Source organism: Archocentrus centrarchus, chromosome 16 (assembly GCF_007364275.1).
Source record: "Archocentrus centrarchus isolate MPI-CPG fArcCen1 chromosome 16, fArcCen1, whole genome shotgun sequence".
Taxonomy (NCBI): domain Eukaryota; kingdom Metazoa; phylum Chordata; class Actinopteri; order Cichliformes; family Cichlidae; genus Archocentrus; species Archocentrus centrarchus.
This window is the reverse complement of record NC_044361.1, coordinates 18,107,614-18,122,657: the sequence shown is the minus strand read 5'-3', so window position 1 is coordinate 18,122,657 and position 15,044 is coordinate 18,107,614. Positions and strand designations below refer to the sequence as shown.

The 15,044-nt window shown below is 39.3% G+C and overlaps 1 pseudogene; it reads right to left on the bottom strand.

Moving 5' to 3' along the window:
• Positions 1-47: 47 nt before the first annotated feature.
• On the bottom strand, positions 48-13,201 carry LOC115793789 (secretagogin-like; annotated as a pseudogene).
• Positions 13,202-15,044: the final 1,843 nt, after the last annotated feature.

Sequence of the window (15,044 nt, the reverse complement as noted above, 5' to 3'; positions counted from 1 at the left end):
TTTATCATTTTCATGGTTTAGATTGCTATGGATCCATGTCAGAATTTTATCATACAACCTAGTGCAATAACAAGCAACAATATATTGAAAAAAAAATCACAGTAGGAATACAGATACTATATTTTAGAGGTCCAACAAATGCAGTGATCATATGTCAGATGTTCCACACAGTACCATACGACCACATTCTCACATTTTCTTGTAGAATGTGTTGGTAAGTAGCTTAGACATGATGAAAACAATGCTCTTTCTCCCACCCACTGTATTACTGTACTTACAACATCATAGTGGTTAAAGATCTTCTCAAAGTCTCTTCTTCTCTCCTCTTTACTGCAGGCCTTAGATGAACAAAGGGGGAGAGACAGTAAGAGGGGGTAAAAGTATTTGAATTGTACTTGAAGAACTTGATTTAATCATATGTTTGAATCTGTTGTTGATCCATTTACAAATATTATGAAAGAACAACATATAATAGACTTACATCCATTTGGAACTGGAGAAGGAAATTCTCTTCTAAAGCCAAGATCCTTAGGGAAAAAAATGCAGTGAGAAAATACTGCATGTGCCTTAATAGAGGCAAATATTTACTATCGCCAGCTTTGTCTTAGAAGAATCTCATGAATCTTTTCTATAAAAGATATAATTCATTCATATATTCTTACAGAATAACTAAACAAACCAACATACTGAATGTCAAATGAAAAACAATACAATTAATTTTTGAGGCATGTGATGTCTTGAGCTGTTATCATTAAGCAAAAATCTATGAACAGTACCTGGCCAGATCATTCAGATCCAACCGTCCATCCTTGTTTTTGTCAAAGATTTTCATCTGCAAGACAAGAGGATGCCTTAAGAAGCAGGGAAAACTTAATCCTCTGTGAATATCTGCCTTATTTATTTGTTTGCTGTCTTTTTCTGTCTTATTTCTGTACACCACCTGTGACTCTAGAGCCAGCTCATCAATCTGTCTGACTCGGAGAGAGAATCAATTTCTTGTAAAATGAAAAGTATAAAAGGAGTGGGAATAGGCTGCCTGAGATTTGGAGCTTCTACAGAAGTAACTCAGGAAAGAGAATTCATATTTGAGATCTCTTGCTTTTTGTGCCTTTTTTCATTTGATAGCTGCAGAAGCAAGCAAAAATATCAACAAAATAATATCACAAGAATCTCTGCAACAAGAATCATAGTTTTCTTCAGCAGTGAAAATAATGTTTTGGGGAACAGCTGCTGCACACTTTTCCCCCACCATTTAAGTTAATATACAGGAAAACCACAACTCTTTAGTGGCTTTATGCAGCCACATAGGAAGTGCAACAGGGCCTTCTTCCTACAGTTAGGCACAGAGAAGTGACCAATGAATCCAGCTGCACACTAAGTTAATAGCATAAACTGTCAGCAACATTAATTCACTACAATGCCTGACTAAACACACCTGGATTAAAATGCTCCCACTGTATAAAAGCTGGAGAAATAAAAGCTTCATGTGCATTTGCACATGCATATACTGTCCACACAGTGGTGCTGGAAATAAATAGTACATAACAGGAACCCAGTTAAAAAAATTAATTCCTGTCTATCAATATCTGTCAACATATCTGAAAGGAAATGCACTTTGTGATATTTATCTTGAGACGGTGCTATATAAATAAAATGTTACTTACTTACCTGCAGTAACTAAACGGGTGGAGTCCGAACTTTTTAGAATTGGTAATCTAACCTTTCAAGGCCTGGTGAACATAAACAGTTGTTTCTGAGGTTCTCATAAATATACTTTGTGCACTTTCACAGACGCTGGATGTGAAGAAATTAAAAAAAAAAAAAAAAAAATGCTATTTCACCAAACTGACTTGAAACACATGATTCTAATTTAACCCTCAGGTTAACTCCTAGAACTTGAGGTTCACATATTTGTGCCACTCAGTTTCTTTCTGACATCATCATATGTATATCAGCCATGTTTTGTCCTGTGCTGTAGAATGTTGTGTGTGAGTTGTATTTACTACCATTGTGTCAGTGTACTCCTCCAGCTTGTCCGGTGACACTTCCTTGTGGTGAAGCTCAAACAAGTCTTTGAGGAAAGCCTGATGATTTATAAAATAATCAGACAGCAAAACAGTCAGTCCAGGTGTTCCAGTTTACCAAAAAAAAAAAAAAGGGGGGGGTCCTTTTGCAAAGTATGAAAAACAAATAAAGGCTTTCACATCAATGGTATACTGTATATTTAAAGTCGACTATTTCTCTGCCAATGAGGAGTGTTAAATGGTTCTGCTTCAAAAGGAGTTAATTTTCTTCGTTACCTTCAGCTCCTGAGCCGATATGTAGCCACTGCAGTCGACGTCGTACTTCCTCCATATCTAAATGAGCAAATCAGCAAACGATTACATGTAATGTCCAGTGGTTATTGAGACCATCTCAATTCAGCTTACTAAAATAACAGTGACTCATATCAGTGTGTTTTTATAGGGCATTTATCCATACAGTTTCCACTTCTCATGGTAAATTAGGTGGTATGAGGTGAAATAGCACACATGCAGTGTAGATTTGATTTATATATTTAAAAATAAAGTTGTTGACTTTTAAAGAACTACAATGGACTAACACCACACTGTAAACATTTCAAACAGCTCTCAGCAGCTCGGGCTCTCTGCATGAATCTTGTTGGTAGAAGACAGAATCTTATTTAGCTACATCTCCAAGTCAGTGGTACGTGCAACTTGTTGCATCTTACCTGCCCCGATCATTTTCAATCAAGTTAATCATATCAAAGACTGAGCTCAACCATAATGCTCCAATGTGTGAGGAACAGACTATCCAGTGACATAATGTCTCAGGTGAGGACAAGTGAAATTCCCCCCTGGTTAAAGGTGTTCTCTTATACACGCCTCAAACTCTGATTCATCAGGATGCCTCTGCAGTTTTTGTGTTTTTTATGCCGCAATTACTGTTCTTCTAATATTTTTCACAGTTAATGTTGTTGGTGGATGAGGCTTATGTCATCTTCTCATCTCATGAGTTATTTTTGGTAGTGTGCGACCTTACCTTCATGAACTCAACAGTATTGTCCAGAGGATTTTCCCTGCGGAAAACTAAAAGGAAGTTTTCATCATCAGTCAGGCAGGATCATATGGGCCAGCTGGAAAATAAAACAGATAGCAAAGGTCTGAGCAAAGCGAAGCTTTTCATCTGAAGTCTTATCCAAAGTCTCCATACTGGGAGACAACACATGAGAATAATTTAATGTAGGTCTCATTATCATTTGGATGGCCCAGCCCTGCACCAGCACATCCTGGCACCCCTCCAATTCATGCTGCTTTTCTCTTGTCTGTCCTTCTAACCAACATCAGGCCTCCATTAGCAGATTAAACCGGCCTCGACCATCATTCTTATTAAAATATGAGATAATACTGCAGTCATTCAGGTCACAGATCTGACAGAACAAGCCCAATGAACCAACAGAGTTGAATATAAATACACTTAAAATTCTTGGTGCTTGGTGTTTCCAGGCAAATCCCAGTCTTTATACTTCATTAACAAATTCAATAAATAAATATTTGTTGATTGTTTATTGTGTTGCTTGAATGACTGTTGCTGTTTTCTCAACTGGTTTCACGCAGTAAAAGCCTAGAGTTTTGGATAAACAAAAGCACAGCTGCAATCTTGACCCAGATAGCGGCTTTTATCTTTCGACTTCTGCAAGTTTTCTGCTTACCACTTCTGGCATGCTGTTGAGCAAAATGTAAACATTCAAATCAAACATCTGGCTCTTGCTGTTAGTAAAATATCAATTTTGCCATTGTATAAACACACAAAAATCTGAGCGCACTTACAGAATGAATATCCGGCTCATCACAGTTTTAAGTGCACTTAAACAGACCACTCAGAAAAAGCAACAGCAACTGCAGCAGCAGTGCAGTGCAGTTATAACACAGGATATTGTGGCTTTCTGAGTTTTCGACTTCCTCTTAATGCAGTTTGTAGGGCTGTAAATATAGTAGATGGGCAAATGGTATCAGAATTTATGTAGAAAAAAAACAACTAATGGTCAGGTAAGATATATTTATCTTGAGGGATGTAATAATCCCAAACAGCTGAAACTCTGCGGTTCTCAAAGCCAAAAATTGGTTAAGGTATAAATTAAATGGGTATTTCAGCTTAAACTACTAAAATGCTAACCATATGTGCTTGTGCTTGCTTAGGATGTGTTAAGCAAGATAACTGTGGCCTTTATGAATGTGTGTGGAGCACTGCAACAGAAGCCCTTTCACCTTGAATCTTGCGCATAGATCTGAATGGCTTTATTTAAGTGTCTTTGAAGTGAAAAGTAAACAGGCTGCACTTGCAAAAATATGTTGAAAAATCTATTTTCACCTATTTATTGTCGACATGGCCAGATGTAATACTGCAGGTGGAATTGAACTTTTTCTTGCTACCTGTTGTACCTTTGGGTATTCAACACTCAAAACCTTTCAAGTGGACTTGACTAGCTGTTCTATACATGTGTGTTTCACACTCACTCACCACTTCATTAGTTACACCTCTGCTTTCAGTTGCCTTAATTCTTCATGGCACAGATTCAGCAAGGTGCTTGAAACAGATTTTGGTCCATATTGACATAACAGCATCACACAGTTACTGTAGATCTATGGGCTGCATAACTGTGATGTGAATCTCCTGTTCTACACATCCCAAAGGTGCTCTATTGGATTGAGATCTGGTGACTGTGACGGCCATTTGAGTGCAGTGAACTCATGTTCAAGAAACCCGATTGAGATTATTTGAGCTTTGTGACATAGCACGTTATCAGGTAGGATGTGGAATTTAAACAGCACTCAGTTGATCATAAGGGGGCTCATAATGGGTGTACCTAATGAAGTGTCCAGTGAGCATATGTCCAAGTGAGAGTTGAAGCTACCATTCTCTTTCCAATCACTTAGATATGAACTTAAATTTTTTTTTCCCCTAGGACAGGAATCATAGTAGTTTACATAAAAAAGATTACAGTGGGCTCCATGCAAACAGAGTGGCACAGTAGGAACACTGTTGTCTGACTGGAAATTTTTAAGCAATTACTGAGAGAAAATCTTAGTGGTTTTAAAGCTGTTTTGGGAAAGTCAGACGGGCAGAGCGTGAAGCTACAGAGAACACTCTGTCCTTGCCCCAGCCACAGTAAATCTTCAATAGGGCACTTACGGAAGATGTGCATTGATTTTTTTCTTTTTCAGCTTTATGAGTGAAAGCCTAAGCTTTTGTGTCTGTGGGTGCAATACACATGGGATTGGTCTAATGAATGGCTAAAGGTTTCTGTGTTAGAAGAAAGCATAATTCACTTCACTGTTCTGATGAAGCATTGTGGTTACTGCTTTGATAGGAGCTGCATCGATTACCCAGAGTGGAGTCCGAGAGAGCAGAGTCACCAAAATATGTCTTTAAATTTCTGTGGAACAGCTGCTGCCTGTTAACTTGTCAGCCAAGATTGATTTAATTAAATAAACTGAGTCAATCAGAAAGTGCGTTAAAATTAAGCCTCATTAATCGCATGCAATTTGCTGTAGATGTTTGAAAATCAAAAGAACCAGTGGGCTCTCTCCCCATTTAGTACAACTGTGCCATTCACAGTGCCACTATTGTTTACACTAGATAATGCAAACAAGAAAAGAACAACAAAAATGCAGTTCATACTATGTATGTAGAGCAAATTTATATTGATTGCTGCTGTTGAATTCAGGATTGTGTGCTGTTCTTTTCTGGCTGTCTCTTCACTGGAAGAGGATAACTTTGGATGACCCTCAGCAGTCCAGATAATGAGTTTTAATTCTTCTTAAATAAGGTACAGACTGAGCCACTGCCATAGACACAATGAGATAATTTAAAGAGGAAGAGGAAATGCCGTAAGAAGTGAAAGGGGTACTTAAATAGAAAATAAATCTGAGAGTGAATAGGTAGAGAACAGGAAGTTAGCCCAACAAGCTAAACAAATTTTAAGAGATGGTCTATGCTGAGTCATGCTAGACACACCAAAGGACATATGGTGGTGATCAGGGCACTTTGTAACTTTGAAGGGCTCGGGTTTTCTTTGATTATGTTGTGTTTCTGGTTAACCTGTTTTTGCTTTCTATCATTAACCTTGATTGATGTGTCCTTTGCCGTCTGTTCTAGTGTCCAGTGAAAGCTGGTAGGAGAGTGCTGCCGTTTTCTTTTGGTGAAACACCTTTTTCTCTTGTTTTGTTGGTGGTCAGGGAGCTGAGGTGTAGGTTTGTACTTTTTTTTTGTTACCAAGCTAATTAGTTGATGGGGTTTTCTTTTAAGTGAGGTTGTTTTGTTTGTTGTTGGCCCTGGCTCTCCCTGAAGTCAAATTCATGCTTCCTCTGTTAACATTTGGGCAATAAAGCTTTTCAAACCAACCAAAACGGCCTCCTCATGTAATTTTATCCAGTTACTCCTCTCACCCCCCAGATCGTGTTGGAGACATAACACAGAAAAAAATATCTATATCATATTTTGTTGTAATGTTTGGTATTAAAAAGTAAAAAAACATGAATATGTGATTTCAGATATAACTTGCTGTACCTCCTGAATCTGTAGTTTCCCATCAGCAGTGACATCATAGGCAGACATAAACCTTTTCTTCAAATTCTGGACGTCCTCTTCAGTGACTTTCTCCTGTACACATTAGAATGAAACATTCATTTTCTTGCCCCACTCCAGTATTACAAAGCCAGTACACTGTTTAAGTAGACAGAAATGTGGTGACAGTCTAGAGTACACAATGGGTCAAAATGTAGACTGTAATAAAAATAAATCAAGTCGTGGAATTATACACAGGTCATTCAAATCACTACATATTTGAAAACCTTAAGAATCAAAGATATTGAACATAATACTTCACTGGCTGAGTCACACTTATTTTAAGCGGTGTCACCATGGATACTTATTCGATCTAAGAGGGTTTGTTTCTCTCAAGGTCTGCTTTCTCTACCCCAGGCTAACTGATTCCACAGCTTATATAGCTCATTCAGCTGGCCTCCCCATTCCCATTTGCATTCCCATACTAAAACATAGTATAAGGAGTAAAATACTTTGTGCCTCAAAATACTTATTCTTTTTCTTCAACTGCTCATTTTAGGGCTCACCAAAGTGGATCATCTGCCTCCATCTCACCCTGTCTCTATCATCCTCCTCTGTCTCACCAACCCTCTGCATGTCCTCCTTTACTTCATCTATGAATCTTCTCTGAGGTCTTCTTCTTTTCCTCCTGCCTGGCAGCTCCATCTTCAACATGCTTTTCCCAATATATTCACCCTCCCTCATCTGTACATGTCTGAACCATTTCAGCCTCACCTCCCTAATTTTGCCTGCAAAAATTCAACCTGAGCTGTCCCTCTGATGTAATCTTTTTGGTCACTCCCAGTGAACATCTTAGCATCTTCAACTCTGCCACCTCCAACTCGACCTCCTGTGTTTCTGTTAGTGCCACCGTCTCCAAACGGTGCATCACAGCAAGTCTTTCCCTTCCCTATCACTCTTACTGCTATCCTTCTGTCATAAAGCACCCCTGACCCCTAACTCATCTCCACCCAGTCCACCCTGCCTGCACTCTCTTCTTCACCTCTCTTGTTCACTGTCTGTTGCTTTGGATGGTTGACCCCAGCTATTTAAATTCACCCACCTTCATTACCTCTGCTCCTTGCAGCTTCACTCTTACACACACATGTATTCCATCTTGCTTCTACTGACTTTCAGTCCTCTTCTTTCCAGAGTATACCTCCACCTCTCCAGGCTCTCTTCCAGCTGCTCCCTACTCTTACTAGATTTCACAGTGCTGTTCAAGGAGTTTCCTGCCTGACCTCATCTGTCAGCCTGTCCATCCCCACTGGAAGCAAGAAGGAGCTCGGAGCTGATCCCTGATGTAATCCCACTCCCACCTTGAACCCATCTGTCATCTCTCCTACCATATACTCATCACTGTCTTCTTGTCCTCATACATGACTTGCACCAGCCTCACATACTTATTTTCCACTCCTGACTTCCTCATGCAGTACCACAGTTCCTCTTCTGGCACCTTATCATATGCTTTCTCTAGATCCACAAAGACACAGTGCAACTCCTTCTAACCATTTCTATACTTCTCCATCAACACTCTCAAAGCAAACATCACATCTGCAGGGCTCTTTCTCGTCTTGAAGCCATACTGCTGATACTGCTGCTCACTGATGGTCACCTCTCTTTTTAACTTAGCTCCAACAACTCTTTCCCATAGCTTCATGGCATGGCTCGTCAGCTTTATCCTTTTGTAGTTACTACAGCTCAACACATCACCCGTGCATCAAAGTTGTTACAGTACACTTCTTCATTCTTCAGGAATCCTTTTCAAAATAAAAAAAAAATCTGGTTAAAAATTCCACTGCCCTCTCTCCTTGGCATCTGGACCAGATGTCTTTGCACTCTTCATCCTCTTCATAGATTCCCTGACTTCCTCCTTACTAATCCTCTGCACTTCTTGATTCACTATCTTTACTCCATCTCCCCTTCTTGGCCTCAGTTTCTCAAAGTATTTCTTCCATCTTCTCAGCACACTCTCTTCATTCATCAGTATATTTCGATCTCTATCCTTAATCACTCCAATCTGCTGCACATCCTTTCCAGTTCAATCTCTCTGCCTAGCCAATTGATACACTTCTTTTTCCCCTTCTTTAGTGTCCAGCCTCATGTACAACTCACTATAAGCCTTTTCTTTGCCTTTGCCAAATCTCTCTGTGCTGTACGCCTAGCCTCTCAGTACTCCTGTTTTCTTCATCTTCCCAACTATCACACTTTTTCTTTGCTAACATCTTCTGTTGAGTAATTTCCTGTACTTCCTCATTCCACCACCAAATATCCTTGTCTTCTTTCCTGTGTCCAGAGGATACACCAAATATGTTCCTGGCAGTTTCCCTCACTACTTTCTCAGTCATCTGGTAACTCTCCTTTTACAGTCTGAACATTTCCATTGCCAGAGCTTCTCTCAGTGGACCCAGATTAATCAGATTTGGAGGTTCTACCATCCACTGGAAATCATCCTCAGGCCTCAGGTGAGCTGGTTATAATTACTGCCAGTCCATCCTGCTGCAAGAATTGCAGACAGGCTCACCTCACTGAGCAGTCCTGAGAGAGCTGACAGCTTTCAAGTTAGAATAGGATCTTTTCCAGTTCAAGGTTCTGCCCTTTGGATTAGTATCCTAACAATCATCCAGAGGCTTGTGAATCAGGTAATATTTTTTTATGCTGCATCATATGCGGATAGCACTGTTATTACCTGCCATCTAGGATGGCCATCTGAAAAATCTGGACCATCTCCACTATATGTCTGTGTAGATTCTCAGTTATCCAGGTCATAGTAGTCTCTGGAGCTTGAAAAAGGCGACTGGACTTCTTTTTGTTTCTTGAAGACGTTTCACCTCTCATCCGAAAGGCTTCTTCAGTTCTCAACCAAATGGTGGAGAGACCCAGGTATTTAAACCCCTGTGGGCGTAGTCCCCTGGAGGTGGTTATGACCCTCTATTGATCATGTGCTTGAACACATGTGCCCAGGTGTGAAGGGGGCGTGGGTCATATTCAATCAGTGGTTTCAGTTGAAACCAACTTAGGACTCCGCTCCATTGCTTCCTGTGGCCTATTGAGGTCACTGGAACAAAGGTGTGAATGGGGGTTGAGACGTCTGGGAAGGGAGCTCAGGACAGCACTGTAAGCGGGGGAAAGTTGGTGACGTAATCCACCTCCTCTGTTCAATGATGGTTGTTCACAGTGGACATAGATGGCTTCTTTCACTCCTCTTTCAAACCATCTGTTTTTCCCTGTCCAAAATGTGGACATTGGCATCCTCAAAAGAGTGCCCTTTTTCCTTCAGATGCAGATGTACTGCTGAATCTTGTCCTGTCGAAGTGGCTCTTCTATGTTGTGCCATTCGTTTGTGAAGAGGCTGTTTGGTTTCACCAATGTAGAGGTCCGAGCACTCTTCACTGCACTGAACAGCATACACTACATCGCTGATCTTGTGTTTGGCGGGTTTGTCCTTGGGATGAACCAGTTTTTGTCTTAGGTTGTGACTTGGTTTGAAGTATACTGAGATGTCATGCTTGGAGAAAATTCTTCTGAGTTTCTCTGACAAGCCTGACACATATGGGATGACAATGTTGTTCCTCTTGTCCTTCCCATTCTCTGTAGTGTGTGTTTGGCCTTCATTCCTGTGCATCTTAGCTGATTTGACTGAAACCACTGTGCATCTTAGCTGATTTGACTGAAACCACTGATTGAATATGACCCACGCCCCCTTCACACCTGGGCACATGTGTTCAAGCACATGATCAATAGAGGGTCATAACCACCTCCAGGGGACTACGCCCACAGGGGTTTAAATACCTGGGTCTCTCCACCAATTGGGTTGAGAACTGAAGAAGCCTTTCGGATGAGAGGTGAAACGTCTTCAAGAAACAAAAAGAAGTCCAGTCGCCTTTTTCAAGCTCCAGAGACCATCTCCACTATACTCTGCACCATAAAACATTGAAATGTGTCTTTACCGCTTTGGAAATTGTAATTAAGGAATGGCTCCAATGCTTTCTGGGCTTGGAAAATTTCTGTTACAGCTTTCTGTCACATATCCTCCAGCAGGGTGGCTGACTGGATCCCAGTGGACAGTGTGACTTGTTCCTTAATGTGTCAGGTCAGTTTCTTCAATTAGAATCTTGTTTATTTGTTTTTATTTTGATTATGGTTGTATCTTGTTGATTTCTTTTGTTAAACACTTCGTTCCTATTGAGATTCATTTCTCTGGAAGTAAAAAAACTTTTTTTTTCACCCACAACTCCTGAAGGTGGAGTGAGAGCAGTCACTTTAATGAATATATGTCTAATATATGTTTAACTTGCTATTTAGTGCACAACACTGTATTAAAGATCAGAAGAGATTTGCACTCATGAAATATGATGCATGTAAGAATAAAGAAAACATATTCTAGTAGATTATAACCAAAAACTAATAGAGCACCAAAAAGAGAGCTGCAGACTTTGTTTGTTACATGCTTATCTCAGCTTTTCTCATTTCCTTTGCAGACTAGCTTCTTTCACTACCAGATCTCAGATAACAGTGCGAAGCAACTGAAGGCAATTATTTTGAGCCATTCGAAGTTATTTAAAAATATATTTAGCAGCTTTTACTGTTTTTTTTTCTAACCATGAACAACTCTGCAACTGTAACTATAGAAACCTGTGGATCCACGGTACCGAAGTCTGAATCTTTGCTTCATGCATCGCAGAGTACAAGGCGCCAACCCCTCTCATTACAGAAAGAGTATTGCTCTTGAGCATTAGCCTTGTAACAGTCACTCTGTTGCTAAGCAGAAATTTTAAAGCACACATCAGCTGAACAGCTACTTAATTTGAAAACTGTTGTTTTTTTCTAGAGCAATGCCAACTTGAGCATTGTTTAGGTTCTGCTGCTACATTCAACTTACAATGTATCCTCCATGTGAACAATTCTTTTACAATATTTTGTAGCAAATAGCTGCATAATTACTTGGTAGGGTGCACTCTAGGAAACAAAAGGACAAAAAAAAATGGTGGCTCATGTTTCCCAATAGTTTAAAAGCATTGAATAGAAAATAATAGAATGACTGTGGAGTGTTTTTGCAGCTCAAACAGAAACACATCAATCACTGTTTCTCCTCGGGGCATTATGGATGGAAAGCAAACATCAGAGACACAAAGTGGCATGTGGTTGGTGGTCTATTTGTCCTAGTACAACCCAATTAGTATCCAAGGGAGTTCCGCACATAAACAGACATGCAAACAAGAACATGCACTAATAGATGTGAGCTCATTGGGGTTTCCATTAAGAGAGAGAGAGATGATCTTTTCTGTGGATAACAGTAATATAACTTTCCTCAGTAAACATGATGTGTCATTAGTGCAAATCCTTACACAAAACACACAAATGGTCAGTTTCTAACTAAGTCAAGAGCTCTTCCTGACAGTGCTCAGAGCCCTTTAATTGGATTCTGTCTAACATGTTTACAGTCACCACACCTATTGTTGATAGCTGAATGGGGGTTCAGCTGCCCACACAACAGCAAGTGCTACAAATTCTGTATGTGAATAAAAATTATGAGCAGCTAACTCAAGCTTTAATTTTGATAAACTGTCTCTTATTAAGTCATTAGGCCAAAAAATAACTACCACTGTGCAGCAAACTTTGACTTTTGTGGCAACTGCTTGCAAATAAAACAAAAGAAAACAATCTAAAAATTCTAAATCTATTGTTTATGTTCTCTTTAGATTCTTCAGAAAAAATAAGGTTAATTGGTGATTCTAAATTTCTAAATGTAACTTGTCCAGGGTGTACCCCCCCCCCCCCCCCCCCGAATTGAATATAAGGAAGAAAATGGATAAAGAAACTATCAAATGCAGGCCTTTACGTAAATCACCACACCAATATCACCACTTCTACCACTGTCATTAATGCTGCTTGAGATTAATTCATACTAAATGTCAGTATCAGATGTTATGAGTCTACAATCTCTGGCTTTGTGCTTGATCAGCTACCCGCGACCTGCATTGACTGCTGTCATCACAAGACATTCATACTAGAGTTGACTCACCTGTGGCCGCAGTCTTTTCATCATGTGACGGAAAAAGTCATCGAGCTCTTTGCCCTCAATGTAGCCATTATCTATAAAAGACAAACAAAACAACAGTTGTGATGTTGCAAATGCAGTAAAACAAAGCTGGATTTTTTTTTTTTTAAAAGAGAGAACAAGAATACTTAGAGAAGTAACTATCGCAAGCAAGTTGTATTCATATTTTTAGCTGTTTGTGTAACTTCATACAGCTGCTTAGTATTCAACAGCCTCTGTTGTATCTAACCCTTTCAGACATGCCAGAGCTTATGTTTAATACAATTCTGTTCCTACAGAAAGGAATACTTCACTTATTCGCTCCTTTTTTGGATAAATTTAGCACACTAATAATTTAAAATACTTCCTACACTTCATGAGTTTTCATCATAAATAAGGATAGTCACTTTTCTTTAATGTCTAGTAACAACAGTTTTAGCTATCTTTATTATAAGAATAATAACACATCAATGAATTGCCTTACCATCTGCATCAAAGTGCTGCCAGATTTCCAGGAAACCAGCTGCATCCAGGGTTATCAAAAGCAGACTCCATTTTAGTAAGGAAAAGTAGTCTGAACTTTTACACACACACAAAAAAGACAGATCGTCTGAGGTGACAAATGTTTTAAAACACTGTAGCCTGCTTGGTTGGCTATGCTTTTGGTGACTAGGCGAAAACCACACCTCCTTCCTCTGTGCATGTGTGCATATGAGAGCGAGAGAGAGAGAAAGAGGGTGAGCACACAGAGTGAACGGTAGCAACTGTATTTGCCATCTGGTGGATGTGCAGTTTACACTGCAAAGCAGATCTTCCATTGAAACTTGTTACATTTACAGTGGAACAAACACGACGGTGCAAATGTTATAGCCAGTAAAATTATTTTAATCAGTATTAATTGCATGAAGAAATGCCCATTATCAGACTTAGTGGAACATATTCAATCCATATCCAAACAGAACAAATGCTGCATTAAGACAGAAGGAAAAAAAACCAAATCATTGCATTGTATTATGAACAATTAAAGACAAACTAAAGTGATTACATTTAATAAATAATTACATACAAAGAATTATTATTCTACATTATGAACAAGTGAGAGAAAAACCAACAAATGATCAAGACTTCACCGGCCACTGTTTGCTTCTTTTTTTTTTTTATTCCAAATAAGTTACAAACAAATCCCTAGTTTATAAGTGTACTTAGTACCAAAACAATACAGGATTTGCTGTCGTCACATAGGTGTGTGGCTATATCATATGTAAGTATTATTACATGTGCATATGTTACAACATACATATATATACACACACCTACATGTATGAAAGCACATATATACATACAATACACTCACAGTCACATCATGCAGTCACACACATGTAGACACTGAGGTCTGAACTTAATGCTACAAGTTATTTTTCATGTTTGTCCACCAACAGAAAGGATGTGGATGCTCATTTTCACAGGAAATATCATTAGTGTTTCTCAACACCATAGATGTCTGGATCATTTCCTTGCAGGATATCGCAAAGTAGGAGCATTTTCTTTCTTTCTTTTTGAAAATTTTTTTATTTAGATAGGCGTGAACACCTGTGAGACAAAAAGTGATGTTTGAGTATTGAAAATCAAAGCCGCTGTTGATCTTAGGAACAGGATATATACAGCAGAGATGGGGTTACTCTAAAACCATGATTAGTGACAAAGAAGCAAAATCTAACCCTCCAAAAAGGACATCATAAGACACCCACAGTGTAGGAAACGGTGCACCAGTGAGACCTCTGGCCCTGACTTGAATTAGACTCCTTTACAGTAACATAAATACAAGCAGTGCCCCTTTCACACTCTACATAAAGAACCAGTGCTGAATGCACTTTTCGGATTTACACTGGAGTACAGTTTGACCTGCTACATGAGTGGTGTAGCCAGTATCATAGAAAATTAGATCTCTCACACACAGATGTGTTCATAGAGTGTGATGCTGCAATTATGCCATACTGAGTGATTATAGAGCTCAAAATAAAATGAGAGGTGGCTGTTTAAGAGTTAAATACTGTGAATTGGCAACACAGTGGGCTGCCTGAAGGATACTGGCCACTAAAACCTGGTGATTATAGGAAGCACAATGTGGCACGAGTGGAATATCAAACTGTTTATGCAACATTTGTGAAATGACATGGTTTGTGGTACAAACTGCAGATGGCAAGATCAGCTGCCCCCAAATCCTTTGCCACCATCATTTTACATTTTTATGATTATTGACTTCAAAAGCACCATTAATTTGAGAATCTGTTTGCAAACTGCATCAAAGTGAAAAAGGTCACTGTTCTTGTTCTTAAAAGAGAGAAGATGATTAGACAAATTGGCTCGAGATGCGTGTTAATGTGACTCATTCAGGTCC